Here is a 27821-nt window from a genome sequence, read left to right on the forward strand (position 1 = left end):
ATCTATTTCTATTCTTTTGGTATTAACATTTTTATTTTCCCTTGGGGGAAGATGGTAGATTAAAATATTGCTTCTAATTCTTCATTCCTATAGGACAGGGTTATACATCATGTTGTTCAACTCATGGGTTTTCAGTGCTTCTCAATCAAATAGCTGGCATTTTATCCCCTCACGCACTGTTATTGGGCTTGGTCAAGGGGCTCGTACTGGCCAGCAGGATATGGTGGACACGAAGTGAGCAGAGGGTCTCAGCGTGCTTGTGCGGTTTGGTCTGTATGCCTGTCATCCGAGATGAGAAAATCCACATCGGATGAGGAGCAAGTGGCGCAGACCCAACTCAACCTGGAGCCTGGAGCCTAGCCCAGGCGACCCCAGCAGGGGCACAATTTGTCCTCAGATGCACGAGCAAGAAAAAAAATGCCTGTTCATGTAAGCCACTGGCTTTGGTGGCTGTTAACCAGAATTAGCATAGTGATTGTCAGTTCCTACTGAGAAGCATTCCCCTTCCATCCTCAGTTGTTTGGATGGGGCTTGGCACCACCCAGCCGGGCCAGCATGGGCCCAGTGTGGTCAGTAGATGTCCCTGTGCTGGAGAGGCTCCATTTGCCACCCCTCTCATTCACTCTCCGCCCAGCTCCTGATGCTCCAGGTCCAGGGGAGCTTTCTCCCCTGCAGTCCCCACTAGCTGACAACGAGGTTTTCTTTCCTCGCCCCTCAGGCCAACAGACAGTGTGAGATTTTCTCTGTGCTCCTCCCAGCTGACTCAACACCCCTATCAACTCCCTATCTCTCCCTTTCTCTCTCTCTCTTTTTTTGTTCTACCCAGTTTTTGTTTTGTTCAGTCACTCAGTCGTGTCTGACTCTTTGTGACCCCATGGACTGCAGCACGCCAGGCTTCCCTGTCCTTCACCATCTCTGGGAGCTTGCTCAAACTCATGTCCATTGAGTTGGTGATGCCATCCAACCATCTTGTCATCTGCCTCCCCCTTTTCCTTTTGCCTATAATCTTTCCACCAGAATCAGGGCCTTTTCCAATGAGTCAGCTCTTCGCATCAGGTGGCCAAAGTATTGGAGCCTCAGCATCAGTCCTTCCAATGAATAGTCAAGGTTGATTTCCTTTAAGATTGACTGGTTTGATCTCCTTGCAGTCAAAGGGACTCTCAAGAGTCTTCTGCACCACAGTTCGAAAGCTCCAATTCTTCAGCACTTAGTCTTCTTTATGATCCAACTCTCACATCCATACGTGACTACTGAAAAAGCCATAGCTTTGACCATACAGATCTTTGTTAGCAAAGGAATGTCTCTGCTTTTTAATACACATTCTAGGTTTGTCATAACTTTTCTTCCAAGGAACAAGCACCTTTTTAAATTTCATGGCTGGAGCCACCATCCATAGTGATTTTGGAGCCCAAGAAAATAAAGTGAGTCCCTGTTTCCAATTTTCCCCCATCTATTTGACATGAAGTGAGGGGACCAGATGCCATGATCTTAGCCTACCGGTTATGTGGAGGTTTCCTTGTCTTTTCGGAAGTCTGAGGTCTTCTGCAGTGTTCAGTAGATGTTCTGTGTGAATGGTTCCACTTGCAGGTGTATTTATTGATTTATTTGTAGGAGGAGCTGAGCTCCATGTCCGACTCCTCTGCCATCTTGATTCCTCCCTCTCCCTCCCCTGCCTGTCAGCTCCCTAATTCATCCCATGTCTCCATAAACAGATTAAACAGTACTTTATATTCAGCATCTCCCCCACCCCCTAAATGGACCCTCTACTGGGACTTGGTCTTATCCAGTATGACACTTCTGATGCCCATGGGCAAGTTCCTTAATTTATTTTTCCCCCACTTGAAAAATTGAGGATTGTCCTGCTTTGCCCATTCGAGGTTGTTGTGAGAAAGACATCGGATCACAGATGGACAGTGCCCAATCTTGTGCTTGACTCCTGGGGGTTGCAAGACAGGTCATCTCTCCCAGCCCATCTTGCTATGGCTGGCACTCACTAAAGCATTAACAAATATTTGTAGTGTGAAAAGCTCTATGGTAGATTTTCTTCCTTTGACCTTTTGATTATTTTCCTCTTGAAATAGCAGAATAAGGCCCCTAGTACCATGGCGACAGTCTCTATAGAAATCCATAGCTTGTTCTCAGCACACCCACGGATGCCAGTGGGAGGCTGGCATAGATTTGGACCAATGCAGAGAAGGGAGGTTTAGCCTTGTCCTGGTTACAAAGAACTTTTTTTTTTTCCCCTCTCTCAAATGGACCTTTCTGTCCCCAATTCAGCATCATCTAGGCTTCTCCTAATGTGGGCTAATTTTCCAGCGGCTCCTAGAAAGAGTGTATTTCCAGTCTCTCCTGGGACAGACGGAGGCGTTTTGAACAGGATAAAGCAAGTTTTGCTGGGGAATATTTGGAGCCTGCTGAGGAGTCAGGTGGCTCTGATTGCATTCCTGTCACGGGTTTTGAGTGTGTTTGCTTAGAACAGGTAATCCTTTTGGATGCTGTAATCTGAGGTTAGAAATAGACTTGTGTTGCTCCCAGAAAACCCTGTGGTTTTGGCCTTTTCTTTGGCAGGCTTGCTCTGGTCAAGGTTGGAAATACAGTCACTTAGGAATGGAGGTTCTTTATGAAACCAAGGAGAGTTTCTGTCCCTTTAAGAGGGTCCTTGAGGAGGGACAGTCAGAGAATCATAGAGATGAGGGCCAGATGGCCAGTAAACAGGATGGCAGTGAGTTACAGAGAGGACCAGCTGGGCTGTCTGCTTCAGTCACCTTGCAGTAGAGAAGCCTTCATTTGGTAGCTGCAGTCAGAAGATTTGAGTGAGAGCCGGGCAGCCTGGTCCAGGGATCTCAGGATGATCTGACTTGCCCCATCTTCTGCCTGAACTGGGTCTCAGAGTTCCAGACTGGGAGACAGTGGGAAGACAGCAGAAAAAGTACAGGCTATGGGGCCAGACGGGTGGGGGGTCAGATTCTAACTGTGTTCCCTGGAGGGTGATGCAATCTGTCTGAGCCTCGACTTCCTCATCTGTGAAATGGGATGATAGCCCCAGCTCACAAATATGTTTTGAGATAAGTACCAGTGATGGATAGAGTATGCTGTGTGGGGTAAAGTGCGGGAAGTTTTAGCCCCCTCTCCTCTCCTCTGGAGAGCGTTGTTGTTGCTGCTTTTCAGTCACCAAGTCACATCTGACTCTTTGGGACCCCACGGACTGCAAGCAGACCAGGCTCCTCTGTCCTCTACTATCTCCCAGAGTTTGCTCAAAATCATGTCCATTGAGTCGGTGATGCTATCTAACCATCTCCTCCTCTGTCGTCCCCTTCTCCTTTTGCCTTCAATCTTTCCCAGCATCAGGGTCTTTTCCAATGAGTCAGCTCTTCGCATCAGGTGGCCAAAGTATTGGAGATTCAGCTTCAGCATTAGTCTTTCCAACGAGTATTCAGGGTTGATTTCCTTTAGGACTGATTAGTTAGATCTCCATGCAGTCCAAGGGACTCTCAAGAGTCGTCTCCAACACCACAATTCAAAAACATACTAATGACTGTTAACCAAGAGGGGCAAAAGGGAAAATCTTTCTCTGAGAGCCTGGAGTCTTGGCAATTTAAAAGTGAAATCCCAAAATATAGCTAAATACCTTACTCAGAATGCAAGTATTACTTAGGACTGACTGGTTTATCAGCTCCCTGTAAGAGAAAACCTCGATAATCATGACTTAAACAAGATAAAGAATTATTTTTCTCTCATGTGACACTGCAAAGAGTCAAGGCTTGGAATGGTGGCTTCCATGTCATCCCTTCTAGGGAGCCAAGGCTCCTTCCATCTTTTTGTTCTGTTATCCTTAAAGTGTGGCTTCCCTCATCAAGATCATTCAGTTCAGTTCAGTTCAGTCACTCAGTTGTGTCCGACTCTTTGCACGCCAGGCCTCCCTGTCCATCACCAACTCCCGGAGTTCACTCAGACTCACGTTCATCGAGTCAGTGATGCCATCCAGCCATCTCATCCTCTGTCGTCCCTTTCTCCTCCTGCCCCCAATCCCTCCCAGCATCAGAGTCTTTTCCAGTGAGTCAACTCTTCGCATGAGGTGGCCAAAGTACTGGAATTTCAGCTTTAGCATCATTCCTTCCAAAGAAACCCCAGGGCTGATCTCCTTCAGAATGGACTGGTTGGATCTCCTTGCAGTCCAAGGGACTCTCAAGAGTCTTCTCCAACACCATAGTTCAAAAGCATCAACTTTTCAGCACTCAGCCTTCTTCACAGTCCAACTCTCACATCCATACATGACCACAGGAAAAACCATAGCCTTGACTAGACGGACGTTTGTTGGCAAAGTAATGTCTCTGCTTTTGAATATGCTATCTAGGTTGGTCATAACTTTCCTTCCAAGGAGTAAGCGTCTTTTAATTTCATGGCTGCAGTCACCATCTGCAGTGATTCTGGAGCCCAGAAAAAGTCTGACACTGTTTCCACTGTTTCCCCATCTATTTCCCATGAAGTGATGGGACCGGATGCCATGATCTTCATTTTCTGAATGTTGAGCTTTAAGCCAACTTTTTCACTCTCCGCTTTCACTTTCATCAAGAGGCTTTTGAGTTCCTCTTCACTTTCTGCCCTAAGCATGGTGTCATCTGCATATCTGAGGTTATTGACATTTCTCCCATCAATCTTGATTCCAGCTTGTGTTTCTTCCAGTCCAGCGTTTCTCATGATGTACTCTGCATATAAGTTAAATAAGCAGGGTGACAATATACAGCCTTGACGTACTCTTTTTCCTATTTGGAACCAGTCTGTTGTTCCATGTCCAGTTCTAACTGTTGCTTCCTGACCTGCATACATAGTCATAAATGTTGCCACAGCTCCAGTCATCGTGCCCACATTTCCAGGCACCAGCAAGGAGAGAGAGAAATACAAGAGAGTGTACTTCTCCAATGAATCAACATTTAAGAACAAAACAAAACAAAAAACCTCCCAGAACCTCTATCCAGTGATTTCCGCTTCTATCTTATCGCCTACCTCCCCACACAGGCACACAGCAAGGGAGGCTGGGAAAGTGTCCTGGGTAAGTAGATCCCCCCCAGTAGTATAGGGGTTCTTTTTAGTAAAGAGAAAGGGTAGAATGTTGTCCCTGCCATAGCCAAAGCTTCTTCAGTTTCATTGGAAAGGTCTGCCTGGGCCAACACTGGAAGCAAAAGCAATTTACAAGAACCTGGTCCTCAGCTTGTCAGCAAAGGTTAGTTCCTGTGCCTTCCAACTTCCCGTTGTTCCATACCATTTCCATGTTAGAGAATCTGATACTAGCTTACATACAACTCCTAATGCTACATGGATTTTTTTATGAATCAGAAACGTTCAGAGTCAGAAGCTCAGGTGAATTGCACACAGGTTCCATGCAGAGAATTTACTAAAACCCTAAGACTAACTGCTGAAATCAATAATTGATAATTGCATTATCTCATACCTTCCTACCTTATCAGCTGCATTACTTCTCTATCACTGTGTGACAGTGGCCCCCAAACAGCGACTTAGAAAACAACATGGGTGTATGATGTCACTGGTTCTGTGGGTCAGAAATCTGTACATTACTAAGTTGGGTCCTCTGGCTCAGGGCTTTGCACAAGGCTGAAACTGTTATACAGGAGGCTGCGGTCATCTCAAGCCTCAACTCAAGGCTGATCTTCCAAGTTCACTCATGCAATTATTTTAGCTCCTCGCTGGCTGTTGGCCAGAGCCTCTCTCAGTGTCTTGCCATGAGGGCTTCTCCGTAGGGTAGCTTACAATATGGCAGCTTGCTTCAGCAGAACAAACAAGTGATAAAGCCAGAGACAGAGTGGGTGCAAGAGGGAAGTCTTTTATAACCTAATCTGAGAGGTGACATCCCATGGCTATCTTATCCTGTTTGTTAGAAATCAGTCACTAGGTCCAGCCCCAACTACAGGGGTTTGAGGAGGGAGAGTTTCAGAAGCACAAATCGGTGTTCTGTTTCATCACTCACCTTCACTCTCAGGATTTCTGACACAGGAGTCTATTTCCCCCCATGAATGAGCCCAGCTCCTTCCTACCACAAGGCCTCTGCATGTGCAGTTCTGTCTGCTTGGCAGCTCTTGTCTTCCTCCCTGCCTAGTTCTATTCATTTTTCAGAATTCCTCTCCAGCCTCATTCTTGCAGAGAAGCCATCCTTGACCTGCCTTCTCCCGTCACAGGAAGGAAGGGTGCTTGAAATATTACTCAACCCAGCTCTGAATATGTGTGCCTTACTGGCCAAGCTACTTTTATCAACTGTTATTTCCTTCATTCACTTGGAATGGGTAGGATTTTCAGTCTACAAACTCAGGTGTGGGATACATAGAAAATCTGTATTTCTTTATTATGCCCAGGTTCAGTTTCTATTTTGAGTCTCCGTTTAGCTGGGGTAGGTCTCAGCTCAATCACAGTCAAGGCATTCCCTCCACTCCCCAGCAATCACATCTATGCTTGGTGTGCACAGATGATGGGAGGAAGACCACTGGTCACTGATGTCACCTTCAGTGGCATTTATCTTTCAGTCACTGGTCAATGCGGGTCACCATGGAGTGGTCCCTTTTCTTGTTTGTGAGTTAACTCAGATCAGGTGACTCTGTGACCTCTGTGACATTCTAGGGCTCCCAAGAGTCATTGTATCACTTCTTATGCCTCACAGGATTGTGGTAAACTCTGTGAGATGTCTAAATTCCCGATCACCTACGTGCCATGTGGACCCTGCTGCCCTTTGGGGCTTTCCTTCCTCCCTGGGGGTCCTCCTTCCCTTCTGCTCAGAGATCCCGTGGGTTCTTCCTCTGGGGCTTTGTCTTTGTCCTCACACCCGGCCCGGGGAGCAGAGCACACAGGCGTCTTCAGGCAGGGCAGCGACTTTCTCATTCTTGCCCTCCCAGTCCTTTTCTGCACAGCCCAGGGGACATTTTTCTGGCCAGCAGGGAAGAGTGGAGCACTTTGCTCTGTGCATATCTTCCTCCAAATGTTTTTAACTAAGCCACGAGTTCCGTCCGACCTCCTGAGTATCTCCTCTTAAAAACCCAAAAGCAGACTCCTGACACCAGGTGATAAGTGACTCCAGAGGGCATGGAGGCCCAGAGGAGGCATCCCATCTGGGCCGTCCAGACGGGAGGGGTGGGCCTTCGAGGCCAGAGTTGAGCTGAAGAATGAGAGGAGTCGGATAAGCCAGAAGGGGCCGTACAGCAGGGAAGAGCCTGGTTAAAGGAGGGGCATGGAGATGGGCCTCTGAGTGGCTGCCACCTGTTTGGACAGAGGAGAGTGCAGGCTGTGCCTTGGGGAGCAGCTATAGATAAGGCTGGAGAAGCGAGCAGGGATCTGGTAACAAAAGGTCTTGGATGTCAGGTCTAGACATTTGGATTTTTTCTTCAGAAAATGGAGATCCCTGGGAGGACTTTTAAGCATGTGGCGAGGTGGCCGGCTTTGTGATTTAGAGTGTTCTCTCTGAGCCAGGGGGAGGATGGGCTGGAGTCACAGGAGCAGGGAGGGATCTGGCGCAGCCACCTTGACAAGGAAAGAGAGGGCTGCAGTGCAGAGACGTGGTGAGCAGGGGACCGGTTCCCTGGGGCCTGGAGGCCAGGGCCACCCAGACTTGGTAAATGAGGGGAGGTGGGGACATAGAGAGCCAAGAGCTCAGCATGACTCCACAACCTCCGATGGCGCCTTTTACCGAGCTGGCAAGACAGGGACCCCAAGAGAAAGTCTGGAGAGGGGGTGAGAGTGAGTTTGGATTAAGTCCAGTTTGGAGTTAGGATTCTGTGAATTAGGATGCTTCTCAGCAGAAATCTCTAGAGCAGAAAAGCTCATGTCAGTCTGTCTTCACCTGCGCCTCTTCCTAGGATCACATGGAAGGTGTCTTGTTTTAGTTAAAGCCCTTCCTTTATAAAATGACTAAATTAACGCATTATTGACTTATTCCAACTGTTAGAGCTCTTACTCTATTAAGGTACCATCAAAGAAAAGAGAACCAAAGATAAAAATGTTAGAGTTTATAATCTAACATGGAGAACAGATCATTTTTAATATTACAGTACAAAATAAGTGCCACAAGGAAAGCTATTCAGTATACTGTGATAAACCATCATAGAAAAGCATATGAAAAGGAATGTATATATATATGCGTATAAGTGAATCACTTTGCCGTACAGTAGAAACACAACATTGAAAATCAGCTATACTTCAATACAATAAAATGCAAAAAAAAAGTATATCAGAGAGGCAGCCTTGGAACTCCAATAGTTTCTTGTAGTTGCTAGGGACCATGGTCAACTAGGATGTTTCAGCAGCAGCTGACTGTAAAATGCACTGTGGCCCAAATAAATTAAAAAAAACTAGGATTCACCAAAGAAGAGCGCTCCGGGGCTGCTTTCTGGGGCTCGGGCATCCCTGCAGGGACCCCGGGGCCTGCCTGCTTGCTTCTCCACCATCCTCTGCACTTCAGGTCTTTGTACCCATTTCTCCTGGTCGCACATGCGTGCTGCATCCTCAGCTCCACCGTTTCAGTGAAATAGACCAATTTTCCCAGGAAATATGACATTTTCCTGGTTCCGCCAGTGTATTGACATTGGCACTTGAAAGGACATTTGTCATCCCCGGGTGGACAAAGTGTGGTGTGTTCAGCAGCATTTTAGTAGGACTGTAAAACATTTGGGAGGTGATGGGGATATGAGGAGAGAGTTTAGCCTTTGAAGCCAAACAAACCTGCATCCTGGTCTTTCTGCAAGTGCTTAGTAGGGGTAGGTCACTTCCTCTCTCTGAATGTCTCTTTTAGCATCTCTAAAATGAAGAGAGTCGGGGACTGGAGACTGTGAGTGTTTGAGGAGATGACTTTTGTGAAGTGCCTGGTGCTCTTCCTGGCTCACAGGGGCTCTTTTCTTTGCTATCTCAGCATGCCTTCCCTCCCACCCACCTGCTCTGTACACTGAGAAGTTGCTGTTCTATCCAACAATCCATCCCCCGACACCCACACCAGGACCAAGTTCAATCCCATGAAATGAACTGATATGGTAGAATTTCATGCAGATGCTGAGGGAGAGAGTTAGGGGAGAGATTTGAGGTGGCAAGCGTAGGGAAAATACAGGTTGCTTGGCTAATATATGTACCAAATGTATGTACATATTATTTAAAAAAAAAAAAATCTGTTCACAGAGACTATTCCAATGAATAGAGTCATGATTGGGAAGCAAGAGAATGTCTTTGGTCTTCCCTGGTGCCTCAGATGGTAAAGACTATGAAACATACCCCAGCAGCTGTGTGCAGTTGAGAAAGATCCCTGCAGTGCAGGAGACCTGAATTTGATCCCTGGGTCAGGAAGATCCCCTTGAGAAGGAAATGGCAACACATTCCAGTATTCTTGCCTGGAGAATTTCACGGACAGAGGAGCTTGGCAGGCTACAGTCCATGGGGTTGCAAAGACTGAGACTAATACTTTCACTTCTTTTTTGCCCCCCCTCCCAGGATGATTTAACTAAAAAAAAGTCTTAAAAACCACCTGTGTCATGTTAGGGTTCAAGCTACCAGAAATAGAACCTCCCCCGCTGTCAGATGCCTCTGTTCTGCTCATTCACCTGGCAAAGCTGTGAGTGAGTATGGAGCCTTCTTGCAGGGGGAGCGGGGCTGCCTGGCATGCCTGATGGGTCACTGCAGCCTGCCCTGGCCCCCTGCATGCAAGGTGCCACTGTCTTTAGACATTTGTATTTTCCTTTGTGTGGAAAGGTAATTATGGCCTCCATACCCTGTGGCTGTTACCATTTTGCATGGCCCTGAATAGAAGCAGAAATCTTTCATAAAACTCTTTTCTTTCAGGGAAATTGTTGGGGGATGGGGTTGTGGTGGGGATTTGAGTCTGTTTTCGAAGCAAGGCTGGTGCAAGTGCAGCAACCTTTCAGGATTTGCAAAATGCTTAATGTGCGCCATCAATTACTGCCGAATGCGGCTGTCATGCAAAGTAGCTTAATTGGCCCACAGGTGGGTTGAGTTTGAAACCCTTGGATTGTACCAATGCAAGAGAGAGGAAAACAGATTTGACAGATCCAGGCTGGGGCTCTTTCGTTTACAAACACAGAGGAAAAACATCTGAGGACAGAATGGGCCTTAAATGGAAAATGGTCAGGTCATAGAAGGACAGATTGACGGATGGATGCTGGCTGAGAGGGACCAAGGAAAAATGCAGACGTCAGGAGTTTGGGATTGTATATTTAAAAAAATGTAACCATGGCCATATGGGAGATATTCCAGACAGATGCTATATACTGAGACGTCCAGGGATTGAAGACGACAATTCACTCTAGAGAGTTAATCCATGGTGTAACTAAGACAGAGCTGGCTGTAGACATCATCAGTTGAGTTGTGTCACCAAGGGAAAATATTTACTCATGGAGTCTAGAGTTAGGTTCAGTAATCAGATTCCCAACTTTGAGCTGCCACCCTCAGGAAACCAGATAACCCTGGTAAACTGCTTCTTTGGACTTCAGTTTCCTCATCTACAAAATGAATGCCTGTCACGGACAGCATGGAATGCTGTAAAAGACATGCCTGACATACAATTAGAGCTTGGTCCATGGTTGCAATTATATTTTCACGTATCATTTTTTTCAGCACTCTGTAACCGCAGCTGATCATATCCTCTGTGCCCAGTCTGTACTGGGAGCTAAGGATATAGGCTTGTTTATTTCATAAGCATTTGCTGAACAGCTACCACATGCCAGGGCTTCCCTGGTGGCTCAGCAGTAAAGAATCTGCCTGAAGTGCAGGAGACCTGGGTTCGATCCCTGGGTTGGGAAGATCCTCTGGAGAAGGGAATGGCTACCCACTCCAGTATTCTTGCCTGGAGAATCCCATGGACAGGGGAGCCTGGCGGGCTGCAGTCCATGGGGTCACAGAGTCGAACACAACTGAGTAACTAACACTTTCACTTTCATTTACCATGTGCCTGGCAGACACTGCTGAGCCCTGAAAACAGACTTGGGTGGAAACAGACAAGACCCCTACCTACAAGGTGGCTCAAGGCGGGGGAGGCAGACAGACATTCAAACAACAAAAATACCTGCCATGGAGAGGTCCTTGCTGAATGCCAGAACTTCATGGGGCTCCTGTCCAGTGGACTCATCACCGGGGTTATCAGCCCCTTTTGCAGATGAGAAAACTGAAGTTCAGAAATGTGAAGAAACTTGTCTAGGTCCCCACACCTAGTGACTGGCAGAGCCTCAACTATTATAGAACACAGACCAGCCTGACTCCGAAGTGTGGGATCTTTCTCAACCGCACACAGCTGCTGGGGTACGTTTCAAGTTTCTGGGTGAAGACACCAGGCCAAGGCAGAGTCGAGAAGACGCATGGACACCAGAGGCATACAGCTTTCAGAGGCTCCGGTCTGGGCAGGATGTAATTTGCAGGCTACGGAAGAGGATTTGAGAAGAGTACCCTCCTCTGGGCCGTGAGGGGTACTGGATGTGTCTTGGTTTGTGTATGTGTGTCTGTGACCATACACGTGTGTCTCTGTTTCTGTGTGTGAATGTGTGCATGTACCTCTTGTGTTTGCGTGAGGAGGGGAGGCAGACATGTTTGTATGTAAGTGTATGTGTATTTGCATGTCTCTGTGTGACTGTGTATCTCTGACTGTGTCTGTATTTAAGCGTGTGTGTGTGTGTTTGGTGACAGTGTGTGTCTGAGTTGGGGGTGTGTGGATAGATGTGTGCCTGTGCATATGCATTTGTGTGCATCTCTCGACTGGCACGCGTGTCTTTGGAGACGTGTCTGTGTGTGCGAATGCCTCTGTGGGTGTGTGTGGGGTGAGCTGCCCCCCCTCCCCCTCCGCAGGTGTTTCTGTGGAGCTAATCGAACTTGTCCTTCAGAACCAGGGAAACGACAGCGTCGGTGCCTTTAGCCTTATCTCCCAGCCTGCCGTTCTGTCAGAGGAAATTAGATTTGCTTGGCACAACCTGCTCCTTGTGAGGTCATTTTGGCTGCGGTCTGCACGTTCTGCTCTCCTAGGTATTTGTCTTTTGATTGCTTGATGAATACGTCCCAGCCAATGTCGAGATTAAGAGAACATGAGTTTCGGGGGTGGGGGGCAGTGGTTTAAAATAAGAATCATCCAAGGGTGTAACGTTAGCTGTCTGTCTTCTTTGCTGTGGACTTGGAAGCCACGGTAAAGAAGATAGAGCTTTGGCTTTGGAATGGTAATGTTCAAGTCTCCTGTTGGCCCCTTACTTAAAAGCTGTGTGACCTTGGGGAGGACACTGTACCTTGCCAAGCCCAGGGTTTTTTACATGCTAAATTCAGAAGTTCTTTGGAGGAGCCAATATAATAAAAGATGAAAATGTTCTCAGAAATCCACAAAGTCCTTAAATTCTCTCATATCAAGGCTAAGAGGCTGAGCGGGAAGTCTCCAGGCTCAGAGGTCAGGAAGGTGTATGTTTGGATCCTGGCTCTATTCTTTTCCTAACACAGGAACTTCAGCAAGTTGTGATGCCTCCCTGAGCTTCAGATTGCTTCTCTGTTAAACAGGATATTATTTATAAGGCATTTAGCTCACTGTTAGCCACTGTGAGGGGCCCCCAAACGAGAGCTGTTACTATTTTGGCTGATACAACAAGGTGATGGGAATATGAATATCTTCCCACTTTCAAACTGTCTGTGAATGTAAGCAAGACACAGCCTCTGGGAGCGAGGGGGGAACCGACAATGTGATTTAGGTGATTTACTATTATTTGTTTTTATGACTTCAAGACGCAGCGTCAGCAGAGTGTTCTTGGCATCGCCATTTCTGACCAGCAATTTGTGTTTCCTCTAGAACTCAGAGGCTGTTCTAATTGCAGAAAGGAGCTGAGAATGAGGTGGGCTCCATCCCAGAGTGGTCTAGACCAACAGCTGGGGGCCAGCTTCCCCACATCTCCAGCCACATCCCTTCTACAGGATTCCCTCACTCCAGCAAGGCTTCACCTCCTGCCCGTTGCCTTGGAACATGCTGTTCCCTCCCTGGGAATAGCCCTTACCACCACCCTACCCCCAGATTGTCTGGGCTGGGCTCCAGGTGCCTCTGTTCAGGCTAAGACAGATGTCCCTGCCCCATGTCCGCAGCCTACCCTGGATTCACCACACCATGTGTGATGCCCAGGGCATTTCAATGGTCTGCTCTGTGTCTGGCTCTCTCCCAGCCAGTGCCCTCCAGGAGGGCAGGAACAGGGAACGACAAGGCCCTCAGTGGATGTTTGCAGAGTGAACCCATGGAGATCAGCTGTTTTCTCTGATTTTCTGTCCCTGCCCCCTTAGATGCAATGCCTTCAGATATCAATCTATTCATCCAGACTCGCTTCTGACAACCATTTTGCTCAAAAACAGAGATCTTGGAGAGACTTACCCTGTCAATTTGGTTTGGTTTAGAAGCAGGTGTATGTCTGCTGGACTGCTGGTCTTTAATAAGAGTGCCACGCAGGCCAGAGGACAAAAGTTTCCCAAGCGCCTGGCCAGCTTTCTCCAGTGTTTTAGGGCTAGCGTGGGGGTTTGTCATAAGGACCGTGGTCATCCATGTAGACCTGTGACGTCAGCTTTGGAGAGTGGTTGGGGACCTAGGTTCTGGAGGTGGACTACTCAGTTTCCAGCCTCAGAGACACTGAACCTCTTTGTACCTCGGTTTCCTCATCTGTACATTATCTGCCTCACTGAGGTCTGGTCAACATTAAAGGAGCTCATCCAAGTAAAGCCCTTGACCCAGCATCTGGTGTAAAGTGAGTGCTCAGTGGAGGTGAGCTAGTGTCTCTTAGCATTGCACCTGTAACTGATGGAAACGCCAGCCCAGGCCTCCGCTGTGACTGTAACAGAGGCCGCACAGCTGCAGTGAGACAGCGACATCCCTTCTGCCAGAGCTGAGCTCCGGGAATTAGACGTTGGAGTTACTCCTTAATTCAGATGAGTTTTTGTGAACAGGAAGACATCATTCAAGAAGAGATATGAGATCTGTCTGTACCTGATGCGGTGTGAGCCTTTCTCTTCCTCAATGGGTGCCTGGTTATGTGAGTTGGTTGCCTTGGTGGTTGGGTCACCTGATGGCATACAGCAGCGGTCAGCAAACAACAGTTCTCAGGCCAAATCCGTCCCACAGTCTGTTTCTGTAAATAAAGCTTTACTGAGACACAGTCACAACCATTCCCTTACACAATGCCTATGAGTGTTTTGCACCATAATGGCAGAGTTCAGCAGTTGTAACCGAGACCACAGGGCTCGCACAATCTACAATAGTTTCTGTCTGGTCCTTTACAGAGAACTTTCCCTGGTGTTAGACTGAAGTAGGATTAAAGCTGATTAAACTCAACCAGAACACTGGGCACCATCCCATCTCTCGCTCTCCCTCAAGCCCTGGCATCAGGCTGGTCACCAAGACCAGATTATTTTACCCCACAATGTCTCATACATTTGGTCCCCCATCTCTTCCACAAAAGCCACAGCCTTCGTTCAGCCCTTTCCCCACCCCTCTTGACTATCACACACGAGGGCCACCACCAGCCCATAAGGTGTCTGGGTGAATTAGATAAGGATATCTTCTGTGGGTCGATGCAGCTCCACCACTCGTCGCTGGGCAGCAGGGGTGCCTCTTGGCTGGAAAGCCCCCACCTAACACAATTGATTATACTGGATCAACTGTAGCTCTTACACCTCTTGGTTCCGTCTGCTGATTATAGTGTCTTCTGGTGTCCCTGTCCAGGCAGTCCTCCACACCAGAGCTAGAGTGATCCTTGTAACCAACTTGACCACTTCATGGCTTCCCCTGGCCCCCAGGACAGAGCCTATGAACATGATATTCAAGGCCCTTCGTGGTTTGGTCTTGGCTAGTCTCCCTGTCCCGTGGCTCAAAACCTGCTCAGTCCACATCACATCTGAGCCCTGTCATGCAATTTGAGCCCCCACCCCCACCGCCACTCGCCATGAGACCTAGATTTCCATACTTGCTAATATTTGGGGAATCAGCACAGTCTTGTCCTTAGTGAAATACTCTGCTTTTCCTCTTACCCTTCCAGAAAATTCCTAGTCATCCTTCAAATCCACTGCAAGCATCTTCTCCCTGTTTCACCCTCCCCAGTTCTCCCAAGCAGACTTGGACCCTCCTTCTGCAGTTCGATTCAACCATGGTCCATAGCCCATCAGTGGGTCAGGTTAGCAGGGTAGTGGACCTTGAATGCTTCTTGAAAGATGAATTAGGGTGAAAACACATAAGTGCATCATCTTTGTCAGGTGTGGGTATAACACAGTATGAACAGCACAAGCCATGGAGCTGGACTGCCTACGCGCAAATCTAGCTCTGCAATTGATTAGCAATGGCCTTGGGCAAGGGACTTCACCTTTCTGTGTCTCAATTCCCTCATTTGGAAAACAATGATAATGATAGCACTTCCTTTATGGCCTACCATGAACATTAAATCAGTTTATTACTTAATATATGTCTGTATATTATGTATAAATATATTTGTATGTTTGCACAACTATACCTTGGAGATATAGCACATTTGGTTCCAGATCAATGCAATAAAGCAAATATTGTAACAAATCAAGTCACAACTTTTTTGGTGTCCTGGTGCATATAAATTATGTTTACACTATAGTCTATTAAGTATGCAATAGCATTATTTCTAAGAAAACAATGTACATACCTTAATTAAAAAACTACTATTGCAAAAATGGCACCCAGACTTGCTCAACACAAAGTTGCCACGAACTTTCAATTTATGAAAAACATAATATCTGTGAAGTGCAATAAAGCAAAGGAAAGGCCTTATGGGCTTCCCTGGTGGCTCAGTAGTAAAGACTCTGCCTGCAGTGCAGGAGACGTGGACTAAATCCCTGGGTTGGGAGGATCTGCTGAAGGAGAAAATGGCAACCCACTCCAGTATTCTTGGCTGGAAAGTCCCATGGACAGGGGAGCCTGGCAGGCTACATTCCATGCGGTGTCAGAGTTGGACATGACTTAGCAACTGAACACGTACACACGGACACGTATATATTATATATACATATATATATATGGTGCTAAGTCCCTTCAGTTTTGTCTGAGTCTTTTCGATCTCAGGGACTATAGCCCACCAGGCTCCTCTGTCCATGGGACTTTCCAGCCAAGAATACTAGAGTGAGTTGCCATTCCCTTCTCCAGTAGATCTTCCCGACCCAGAGACCAAATCCGCATCTCTTATGTCTCCTGTGTCGGCAGGCAGGTTCTTTACCACTAGTGCCACCTGGGAAGCTCAATATAGATATAATATAGATATAGACGTAAATAGAGATCTACTATATTATCTGCTTAGAAAGATCCCCGGCCACACATGGAATGCTATAAACATGTTAGCTAGTGTGTGTGTGCATGTGTATGACCGTGGTTTATGATGAGCCTTATCTGAAAGCCTATGCTCTGGCTGAATCTATTTTGATCCTTATTAAAGCAATTATTTGATTATATTAAATTTTTTGGTATTCTTTTCTCTCTCCTTGACTAGACAGGCAGCTCCTGGGACGTGATAGATGTGTCTTATTTATCTCTGCATTCCAAGCATCTAGCATCATACTTACTTGATCAATGTGTTTTTTTTTTTTTTTTTTTTTTTAAGCAAATGAGAAAATGAGGCCTAGGTGCAGAAGGTGAAGCCCCCAGGGTCTCCTTACTCCAATAGCAGGGTCCAGTATCCTCCAGCCCCTCCCCAGCCTCCACCTTCTCCTGGAGGAAACATGCCAAGCCTGCCTGGGATTCAGGCAACTTTCTCAGGCTATCTGGTGTCCACGATGAGAATAGGTGAGCACAGCTCACTGTCGGCGAGAAGGAGGAAGGCATGAGGGACCCTCAAGCAAGAAATGGAGCTTCCAGACTGATGCCGGGGAAAATGGAAACTGCAGCTGACCTAAGAGATTTCTATAATGAGAGAAAACCAATTTAAATGCAAATAGCCCACAGCTAGTTGGGGAAAGATTCCACACTGCCTGCCGAGGAAGGATGGGAAACAAACACAGCCCTCATCATGAGGCTGGTTCACCACTGGACAGGAGGGTTGCTTTATCTGTTTAGGATTAAAGTCTAAACTAGTGACCAAAGTCACATGCATTGCTGGCAGCATTTCCTGGTGCTCTGTTGTTCCCATTGAGAAATGGGGGTCTCTAAGGGGGCCAGCTGTCAGCCACTACCATTTACTGAGGTCCTGGCAGGTGATAATTGCCTGGCACGACATAGAGGACAAAAGATATCCTGTAGATGGGCACGGCCTCTGAGGGGCCTGCAGCCTAGGGACCTTCAGACCCTAGTCAGTTCTGGAGCCATAATAACAACCAACATTTTACAGAGCATTTTATGTTCCAAGCCCATGGCTAAATGCTTGATATGATAGTAACTCACCAAATTCTCACAGTGACCCTGTGAGATACAGCCTATTATTATTCCCATCTTATAGATAAGCAAACTGAGGTTCTAAGACCCAGACAGGGTTCCAGAACTCTGGCTCATACTCCCCTGATGTGCTGGGGAGAGACATAGAGTACACGTGCCCCAGAGCAGAGATGTTCGAAGTCTGGACGCCCTGGGACAGAGGCTGCCCGTGGTCTTGGCCTGGGACAGAAAACATAATCCTGATCAACAGAACAAGAGGTATGGGTTGCTCTGTCATTAACTGGTTATGTGACCTCGAGGGTCACTTTCCCTCTCTGGGCTCATTTGCTTATATAAAATGAAGAAAGTAGTCTCAAATGATTTTAGGCTATAAAATTCTATTATTCTAGGACTCCAGCTACTCTCAGGAATAGCCATTGTCCAGCTGATAAAACACCTCCTTCACTCTCCTTTGTGGCCCGGGCCCTGCCCTCTACCCCTTCTGGCCCGTATCTGTTGCAAGGGAGCACTTTAATTTCCTCCTTTGGTTTCATAATTCAAGGACAGCACCATCTGCCACATTAAATCCACAGTTCCTGATAGCCTCCTTCTCAAAACAAGAGATGGATAAAGGCTTCATCTGGTTTATTTCATGGACAGAGAAGGAGCTGGCAAAACCAAGTGGGGACAGCTTTGGCTTTGCAAGCTGCAGTAATCCCCTAATCTTCTGGGAGGGCCCCAGAGCCCATTCTGTCATCTTCACCGCCTACTCTGGCCAAGTCATTGTGATGATGATGATGAGAGATGGCATTTACTAAGGCGCTTCTGAGTCAGGCGTGTTCCTAAGTGTTTTGTGGGTTAATTTATTTTATCTCTACCACGTCTCTGCGAGGAAGGAGCTAATAAACATAGCCCCACTTGACAGATGCAGAAACTGAGTCGAAAGAGGCTTCAGAAACTTGCCAAAGGCTAAATGTGAACTGGCTGGGGAAATAAACAAATTCAAATACATCCCAGGATGGCCAGGCTGAGAAGGGCGGGGCTTCACAGCCCAGTGTTCTGACCTCTGCTCTTTGAGGAGGTGGAGCCACTCTCCTCTATGAAACTTTCACTCATCACGTTTTTGTGGAGCAGCCCACAGGGAGCCGGGTGCTGCTTTCCAGGCTGGAAACAAGGCCCACGGGGGCCCAGTCTCCTAGGCCTGACCCTTCTGTACAGGAGACAGGCCCCAAATAAGCAACTGAATACACAGACACAGTCATTTTAGGAAAATACAAAAGGGGGCGAGAGAGAGACACGGGGATGGGGAGAGAAGGCCTCTTGGCGAGGAGAACTTCTGAGCAGAGACGTGGGCGTTCAGCCTCGGCCCTGGACTCCTCCACCTCAGCCTGAGGGGTGTGCGTGGCCTGATGGCTCTCTGTTGGGGGGTCTGTCAGGGGTCTGTTCTGTGCTTTATGAGGCATTTAGTAGCATCACTGGCCTTGACCTGTAAGATGCTGGTGGCAGCCTGCTCTCTAGTGTGACAGCTAACACTGTCCCCAGATGTCACCAGATGTTCCTGGAGGACAAAATCTCCCCGATGCAGAACTGCTGAGCTACGAGGTCAGCAAAGCAGACAAATGGGCAGAAGGGATAGCAAAGCAGGCTGAGTGCATGAGAAGCCGAAAGAAGACTGGTTTGGCTCAAGGGCAGTGGCCCGGGGGGAAGGCGGATGGGATCATCAGGGCAATGGGCTCTTTTAGAACTCTCTCGAAAGTCCTCAGTAGCATGCCTCTGTGCCAGGAAACGTGCAGGCCATGCCCAAGGACCTAGTGCACACTCTAAGGTGGGCATAGCCAGGGTGCCATCAGCTGAAGACAGACATCAGCATGAGGCTGTCCATGGTCGCAGAACAGAACAGGATATTCTGGACACAAGGCCAGCAGAGCTCCTTGGAAGGCAGTGAGCACAGTACCGGAAGGCCTCGGGCAGGCAGTGTCTGGACCGCCTCATGAAGAGGGATACAGGTGACTGAGGCCCTCACCTTTCCAGCATCCTGGCTTTTCCATTGCCATTAGCAACCACCCCGCTCCCCAGGGCCCCATCACAAACTATTTTGGTGGATTTCTAATCATGGTAGCCACCCTAGCCTAGCCAAGGGGTTGGCATGAGACCCAGGTTTGGCTATCAAATTCTTTCTTACTGGAGTTAGAATATTGGGCAGAGAAACCCACGGGCAGAGGATGACTTGAGTCAGCTTTTCTAATGGAAATGGAACAAGGCATGTTCTTTTGTTCTGGCATATTTTTTTACTCTCTCAGCTCCCTAAGAGACCATCATTTCTGTCTCTTCCAAGGCCTCCTAGTTTTTCAGCTTTTCCTTGTAATGCCCTTTTGATTGATGTATATCTATTTAATTTACCAGTGAGTTTCTGATGCTTGAAACCGCAATTAAAATAGAAATGGTGCATTGTGAAGAGGGAAAAGGGAGTGTGTATTTCTGATCCATTACATTCGGTACTTGACATTAAACAAGCTGTGTATCCTTCTCTCTCCTAGCTGCAATCAGGAGCTTCTCCAGGTCTGGGACCCTGTGTTTTTCTTTTCGTACCCACATCACTCAGCTCACACCTGCCTTCTTCTTAATTTAGTTCTGGCTGTGCTGGGTCTTCGTTGCTGTGCATGGGCTTTCTCTAGTTGTAGCAAGCAGGGAGCCCCTCTTCATTGCTGTGTGCAGACTCCTCACTGCAAGGACTTCTCTAGGCACCCAGGCTCAGTAGTTGTGGATCGTGGGCTAGGTTGCCCTGCAGCACGTGGGATCTTCCTGGACAAGGTATCGAACCCATGTCCCCTGCACCAGCAGGTGGGTTCTTTACCACTGAGCCACCAGGGAAGTCCTGGGGCTGCCTTCTTTTTGCACTCATCACAGCTTGTAATGACTTTGTGGGATAATTTGTTTACTATCTCCTCCCCCACTGTGCCGGAGGTCCCACGGAGAGAGAGCACGTGCAGTCTTAACACACAGGGTGACCGACCATCCTGATTTGCCTTTGTCACATGGGCTTCCTGGTTCTTGGTCTGCCAGTGCCAGAATCAGGAAAATCCTCAGCAAATTGAGACAGTGGTCATCCCACCACGGCAGGCATATAGGAAGCTTTCAATCACCATTCGTCCCTGACACTCAAGAACTACATGTTGAAAGGGACTGTAGAGGCATCCCAGCATGAGACAGATTCTTTTCTTCAATTACATTTTTTTCACACCTACTCTGTGCCAGGGAACCAGGTTGCCCAAAGCAGGAGATTCAAGGAAGGGGCATTCCAGCAGCCAGAACTGCAAGTGCAGATTAGAACCAGACTGAGGAGGGGCTCACACGTCAGGCTAAAGAATCTGAATACACACAGGTGCGACAGATTCCAAGCAATTTAGAAGCAGGGAGGAGACCTGGAAAGAGGAATCATTTAGGAGCGATGCCTCAGCAGCATTTACCCCAGGATCTCTAATGAAGGAAACTTTTGCAGGGGCTGCTGAATGAGGGGATGAAACCTGAAGTCGTTTTGTCACTTCTTCCTAGGGTGTATTTCCTTTTTCATTCAAACACAGCCATCTGCTCAGTTCAGCATGCAGAAAATGCACCCCTCTGGAAACGTACATTCATTCGTGGCTATGTGGTGAATCCTACTTCTTTGCTTCTCATGGAGATCCAGAGACCTGAACTATTCCACGAGACCATCCTCGGGGTGGGTTTCATTCCTGCTCTGTCCGCAGGTGAAAAACATGGATGGGCAGCCAAGCACACTTTTGGGGTCTGAAAATCATCAGAGAAGAATGTTTCTAATCCAGCTCCCTCATTTCAGAGAGGGGCTTCCCAGGTCATGCAATGGTAAAGAATCTGCCTGCTAATGCAGGACACTCAGGAGATGCGGGTTTGATCCCTGGGTCAAAAACATCCCCTGGAGTAGAAAATGGCAATCCACTCCAGTATTCTTGCCTAAAAAACTCCATGAACAGGGGAGCCTGGCAGGCTCCAGTCCATGGAATCACAAAGAATCAGATACAACTAAGCAAGAGCATGGCAGTGGCATTTCAGAGAGGGCTAAGAATCTTCCTAAAAAGACCTAACAAGCGAGAAGCAGAGAATGGGCTGTTCACTCCTTACCTTTCTGAATAAAGAACTGAACAGCATAGAAGGGAGCCCCTAGCAGACAGGAGAAAGTTCTAGGAGGTGAACAGATGCAGAAATAAAAAGATAGAATCAGGTGGCTAGAGAGTTTTTCCCTCTTTAAAGTCTTTCTCAATCCTTATTACACCACGAAGACACTCAATGGGGCACTAACCTCTGTCACACCTCTCCACATATCCCATTTAATGAACATCTAAAAGGCTTCATGAGCCTAGAGTCTTCAATGGGCGACCCTGTTCCTCTAGAATTCAGTAATACTGCTTCATTTGCATAATATTTCTTTTTATGAGTAGCTTCTATTTGTGGCTTTCCATTTATAGTAATGAGTATGCTTCCCTTTAGAATCAACATATTTTGAGCTTTAAATGTGAAACAAATTCAAGAAAAATACTGAGGGAAGAGGAGACCCAGTAGACCAGGGGTATACAGCTGTTGCACAATTATTGGTGGTCTTCAAACAACTGAAGCTTGAAAACAGGGGCAGAGGTCAAAGGTCATGTGATCCCAGGCTGCTCACCTGAGCAGTCTCCATTCATGTCATTCAGCAAATGTCAAGCCTGAAATGTAAAAAGTGGCTCCTTAAATGAATTAGAGACAGAGACCCTGGAAAAATGTCAGAGGTTTCTTCCCATGATCTTGAACAGATAAACCTCCTGAGATGAGAGAGAGTAGATCTATTGTTTAACTTGGCAAAGGACCTCCTGGTGACCCCTTTAGAAAGCGGTCTCCTTTCTAAACAAAAAGGTGGCTGGTGAATTTATATGATTCCTATGAAAAATCACTGGAACAGTGATCATGGCAGGCATGGGGTGGAAAGGCAGTAGCAGCCTTATTGGCACCGTGTTAAGTTCTGTGCTTCCAAAAGCTTCTCCCTTGATGCAAACTCCCTATAATGCTAATGCTAATATTATCTGACATTCAAGGAGCACATACTATGTGCTACGACCTCTTCAAAGTTCTCATCCATTCATTTAATCCTAACATCAGTGCTAGGAGACAAGTATTATTACTCACATTTTACAGATGAGAAAACTGAGGTCTTGAGAGGCTAAGCATCTCCACAAGGACATAACCAGAAGAGGGTAGAAGCAGATTCAAGCCCAGGCAGTCTGGTTCTAGAGCCTGCCCCCAACTATCACACTTCACAGAGGTGAACGAGTACAGGCTTTATCTTCATCTTACAGATGACGACTCTGGGCTTGGAAGGTAGAATAATTAACCTGAGATCACACAGCTAATGAATTGTGAAGTCAGCTAAACCACCTCCCAAGAGTAAGCAGCATTTTCCTGAAAGCAAGTCATTTCACTAATTAACAAATGTTTATGGAGCATCTACCCTATGGGCAAGACCCCTCTTCTTGCACACACGTGCTCTTGCACTAGCCATGTACAACTGGGGGCATTGTTCCCTCCCTACTCTCCCTCAGACAGGGGTACGGGGCAGTAATCTCATGACTTCTTCCTAGGCCTCTGGGTATCTGGATGAATCTAAGGCAGACCTAAGGGCCCCAGAGACCTCACTGTGTGGCAGAATCAGCCAACCTGGGCAAAGGCTGTAGAAACTTTATTCTGGTCTCAGTTCTGACATTTTCTGCTAGAGTCTCTGTGCCTTCCAAATGGTCTGACTTAACTCATGGGGTTATTGCAAAAATGCAATGGGATGATGGGCAAAAGACTTCTTCCTGTAAATGGCTCCACGTAAATGGTGGCCATTAGCTTGCATTGCTCTCCGGTGCATGGTTTTAAAAAGATAAATTATTGTTTGTTTCTAGTTGTCAAAGTCTGGGCGTTACAGGAAAACACACAGAAACAAAGAAAAAATTGTTCATTACCCCTCCACCCCTTGGTGATCTCTATTAATCCACTGATGTATTTCCTTCTGGCTACAAAAATGTAAATGTGAATATAATCATTGCCTGACAAAATCCAGCAGGGTCCCATTGCACTAAGAATAAAATCCAAACTCCCTGTAAACGCCTCACCTTGGCTTTCAGACTAGTTATCCTGCCTGTGCCTGACTCTCCCCACCTCTTTTCTCCCTGCTCACACACTACTTCTCTTCCTTTATTTTCTTTTCTAATACTCCAGTTGCGTTGTCCTTAAAGCCTTTGGCACTCTGCTGGAAATGCTCCTCCCCAGATCCTCATGACCAGATGTTTTTCAATGCAGGAGGCAATCAAACCGTCAGTTCCTCGGATCATCCCTACCTGTCCCTCCCTCTGAACGAGCCCATCTTACATCTTCTTTATGGCACTGTACTACTCTCAGAATTACCTTGCTTATTCCTGAACATATTCTATATGTATGTCATCTGCTGCTGCTGCTGCTGCTGCTAAGTCGCTTCAGTCGTGTCCGACTCTGTGCCACCCCAGAGACGGCAGCCCACCAGGCTCCCCCGTCCCTGGGATTCTCCAGGCAAGAACACTGGAGTGGGTTGCCATTTCCTTCTCCAATGCATGAAAGTGAAAAGTGAAAGTGAAGTCGCTCAGTTGTGTCCGACCCTTAGCGACCCCATGGACTGCAGCCTACCAGGCTGCTCCATCCATGGGATTTTCCAGGCAAGAGTACTGGAGTCGAGTGCCACTGCCTTCTCCGGGTATGTCATCTGACTGCCTCCCAAATAATACACTCACCTCGTTGCCCTCCATCACAGAAGTGTTCAGAATATTGTCTGGGACACAGCACCTTAGCTACTTAAAAAGTGAATGGAGAGGGCATGGGCCGCAGTGGGGCTGAGGGCACCCCTGGCCACAGCCCGCCTGGCCTCTGCCGCCTTGGGTGGACCCCGGGGGCCCGCCCGAGTGGGTGTCCCGCCCATGCGCGGAGCTCTGCTCGACACACGTCGTGGCGTCCTTGGCCGCAGGCTGGGCCTGCGCCGGCTGCGTATTCTCTGATCTCAGAGTCGCGGCCCCCGCAGCCCACCGGCCGGACTCCGACGCGGGGCTGGTTGAGCCAGACCTGTGACGTGTCCCTGGCCTTCTAGTGGAGCTTCCTCAGGTGGGAACTTCTGTCTTCCTGCCTTACAGAGGAGCCCTCCCCACCAGCCAGCCCCTTCCCCGCCCCCCCGGCTCCAGGATGGGCGAGTTCGGGGAGAAGTCGACAACTACATGCGGCACCGTCTGCCTCAAGTGCCTGCTCTTCACTTGCAGCTGCTGCTTCTGGCTGGCTGGTCTGGCCTTCACGTCTGTGGGCATCTGGGCGCTGGCCCTCAGGCGTGACTGCATCAGCTGCTGGCTTGGGGCACCTGCCTGGCCACAGCCTGCATCCTGGTGGTGGTGGGCGCTGTCGTCACTGTAACTGGGGTTCTGGGCTGCGGTGCCACCTTCAAGGAACAGAGGAATCTGCTATGTCTGTCCTCCATCCTTCTTATTAACTCTGCTGGAGATCATTGCAAGAGTCTATGTCTACTCTCAGTGGCTGAACGCAGAGCTCAAGGAGAACCTGAAGGACACCATGACCAAGGGGTACCACCAGCCAGGCCACGAGGGCGAGAGCAGCACCGTGGGCAAGTTGCAGCAGGAGTTCCTCTGTTGTGGCAGCAACAACTGGCAGGCCTGGCAGGACAGTGAGTGGGACTGGCAGGACAGTGAGTGCACCCGCTTGGGCCAGGCAGGTGGACATGTGGTCCCCGAGAGCTGCTGGAAGACCATGGTTGCTGGCCATGGGCGGTGGGACCACGCCTCCAACGTCTACAGAGTGGGGGCAGCTGTATCACCAAGCTGGAGACCCTCATCCAGGAGAACCTGAGGATCAGCGGGGCCATGGGCCTGGGCATCGCCTGTGTGCAGGTGTTCGGCATGCTCTTCACAAGCTGCCTGTACAAGAGCCTGAAGCTGGAGCGCTGTTGACCGTGTCTGTGGGCGCCAGCCCTCCACGTGCGCCGTAGCTTCTCGCGATGTGGTGACTACTGACTCTCCTGACAGCCAGGCTGCTGCAGTCCAGGATGTGGCTCTGCCCCTCCTCTTCGGAGGAGACTGGGTTCTGGTGCCTAGGCCCCCCACCATGCCATCACCGGGACCTCTGGGGACCCCCAAACCCCAGAGGCAGCTTCAAGTGCCTTTAGCTGCACACCAAAGTCCCAAGGCCTAAAAGGTCAGCCCCACCTATCTGCTGGGGTAGGTGGGTGGGGGCTGGGGATTAACAAGGGTCCCCCTCCCACCGCTGTCTTCTTTGGGCTGAAGTCATGGCCTTGGGTTGCTCCCTGAGGCCTGCGTGAGTTGGACAGAAATGGGCTGGCACAGGGGGCACCGAGCAGCAGGCGAGTAGGCCCCAAGTGCCTCCCCACAGACCCCTCGGGTATTGGGGCCTCCTCCTTAACTGGGGAACAGCTCTCCTGGCCAAGCCTCTGCCGCTCCCCTGCTGCCCTCCCACTGTGCTGACCACCATCTGCAGCCTTGTGTTCACTGGTTCTTTGTGGTCACCCCTCTCCCAGAGGCAGGCATCCCGTGGGTTATAGTCACTGCTGTATTCCATGCCTAGGACTGCTCCTGCTACTTGACAGGTGCTCAATAAATGTCTGTGGAATTAAAAAAAAAAGGGGGGGGATGGATTTTATTAATGTACTTTCAAGCTGAGATCATACTATATTAATGGTTTGCAACTTGATGTTTTCACTTAATATGGTGTGACCACAATGACTTTTCCCAGGTGGCTCAGTGGTAAGAAATCCTCCTGCCAAACAAAGACCTGGGTTCGATCCCTGGGTCAGGAAGATCCCCTGGAGAAGGAAATGGAAACACACTCTAGTATTCTCACCTGGGAAATCCCATATGGACAGAGGAGCCTGGCAGGCTACAGTCCATAGGGTTGTAAAAGAGTTGGACACGACTTAGCAACTAAACAAAGACTTTTAATGGTAGTGTGGTAGTCCATTGAATGGATATATCATCATTTTCAATTAAGTCCCTGTTATTGACTAGTTGGGACATTTCTTTTTTATTTGATTTATTTTATTGAAGTATAATTGATTTACAATGTATTAATTTCTGCTGTATAGCCAAATGATTCAGTTATACAATCATATACATTCTTTTTCATGTCCTTTTCCATTATGTTTTATCACAGGATATTGAATTTAGTACCCTGTAGGACCTTATTGTTTATCCATCTTATATATAACAGCTTGCATTTCCTAATCCCAATCCACCCCTCCCCCACTCCCCTTCTCCCTTTGCTAACCACAGATCTGTTTCCTTTTTGGGGGTTGGAGGGGGGACATTTCTGATACTTGTATTTGCAAGAGATAATATAGCAACCATCCTTGTACACACAGAGTTTTGCATCCCTCCATGACCATGTCCCTAGGATTAATTTCTAGCAGTAAAATCGTGGCATCAAAGCAGGGATCGTGTTTATCCTCTTGATATATATTGCCAGATTGGCTCGAAGAACAGTTGTACCATCTCTGAGTTTGCTTTGATGACCCTTAGCATTTGGCCTTCTTAATGGAATCCTCTGAACACAAAGGAAATGTCACTATCTGCTTACTTAAGGTTGAGGTCACTCAGCGAGACAGGTGATGTCTGCTGCCTACAGAAAGCCCCTTCATTTCCAGTGACGGGTACACCTTCGAGCACTGACAGGGCCGGCATGTGATTTGTGGGGATCCTCTAGGCAGTGATGCTTTAAGACTAGAAGTCGCTTCAGCTGGGCCTGAGGGGTTTATCATTCTGGAAACTGATGACAGCCTGCCCCAGCCAAATTCTGTCCCAACTGGATATTCCTCCTTTTGTGTCTAAAACAGGCCCTGGGCTCAGCCAGCTGGCCTGTCGCTGATCCCTGCCCACACCTGACCAAGTCTCGTGTGCCTTTGCTCACCTGCCTTCACTACACTCTCTTCCATCTGCTTCCCCACGGTCTAGGGCTGCTCCCCACCCCCACCTTCTTGGAAGCCCCCCAGGGAGCCCCTTCCAGCCCAGAACTGCTGTCAGTCACTCTGATGACCAACCTCTCCTCTGACATTTCATCTCACTGTGCTGTGTAGACACCTTTGTGCCTGGATAAGTTGAAATCTCCAACTGAGTATTTTTCTCCCTCTGGAAACTGGTCCATAGTAGGGATAGTCAGGCCTGGGACTGAGCCTTGACTCTGCTTCCTACTAGCTCTGTGCCTTTGGACAATGTATTGAATCCTTCTGAGCCTCAGTTTTCCCATCTGTAAAGTGGGATTATAATAGTACCTATCTGAAAGAGTTGCTCTGAAAATCCAATCCGCATAAAGTTCTTCACAGAGTGCCTGACCACGAAACAATTGCTGAAATCGATGGACAAATAGGAATTCATCTTCATTTTGTCTCTACCTCCAC

General features: G+C 48.1%; 1 long non-coding RNA gene and 1 pseudogene across 1 annotated transcript; both read left to right on the forward strand.

Moving 5' to 3' along the window:
• Positions 1 to 10453: 10453 nt before the first annotated feature.
• On the forward strand, positions 10454 to 15583 carry LOC138984225 (uncharacterized). Its single transcript, XR_011461492.1, has 3 exons — positions 10454 to 11459; positions 11871 to 12009; positions 12812 to 15583. It is a non-coding gene; the product is annotated as an uncharacterized lncRNA (long non-coding RNA).
• Positions 15584 to 24455: 8872 nt separating this feature from the next.
• LOC102279371 (CD151 antigen pseudogene) lies at positions 24456 to 25365 on the forward strand (annotated as a pseudogene).
• The last annotated feature ends 2456 nt before the right edge of the window (positions 25366 to 27821 follow it).

The sequence above is a fragment of the Bos mutus genome, chromosome 20, assembly GCF_027580195.1.
Source record: "Bos mutus isolate GX-2022 chromosome 20, NWIPB_WYAK_1.1, whole genome shotgun sequence".
NCBI lineage: Eukaryota > Metazoa > Chordata > Mammalia > Artiodactyla > Bovidae > Bos > Bos mutus.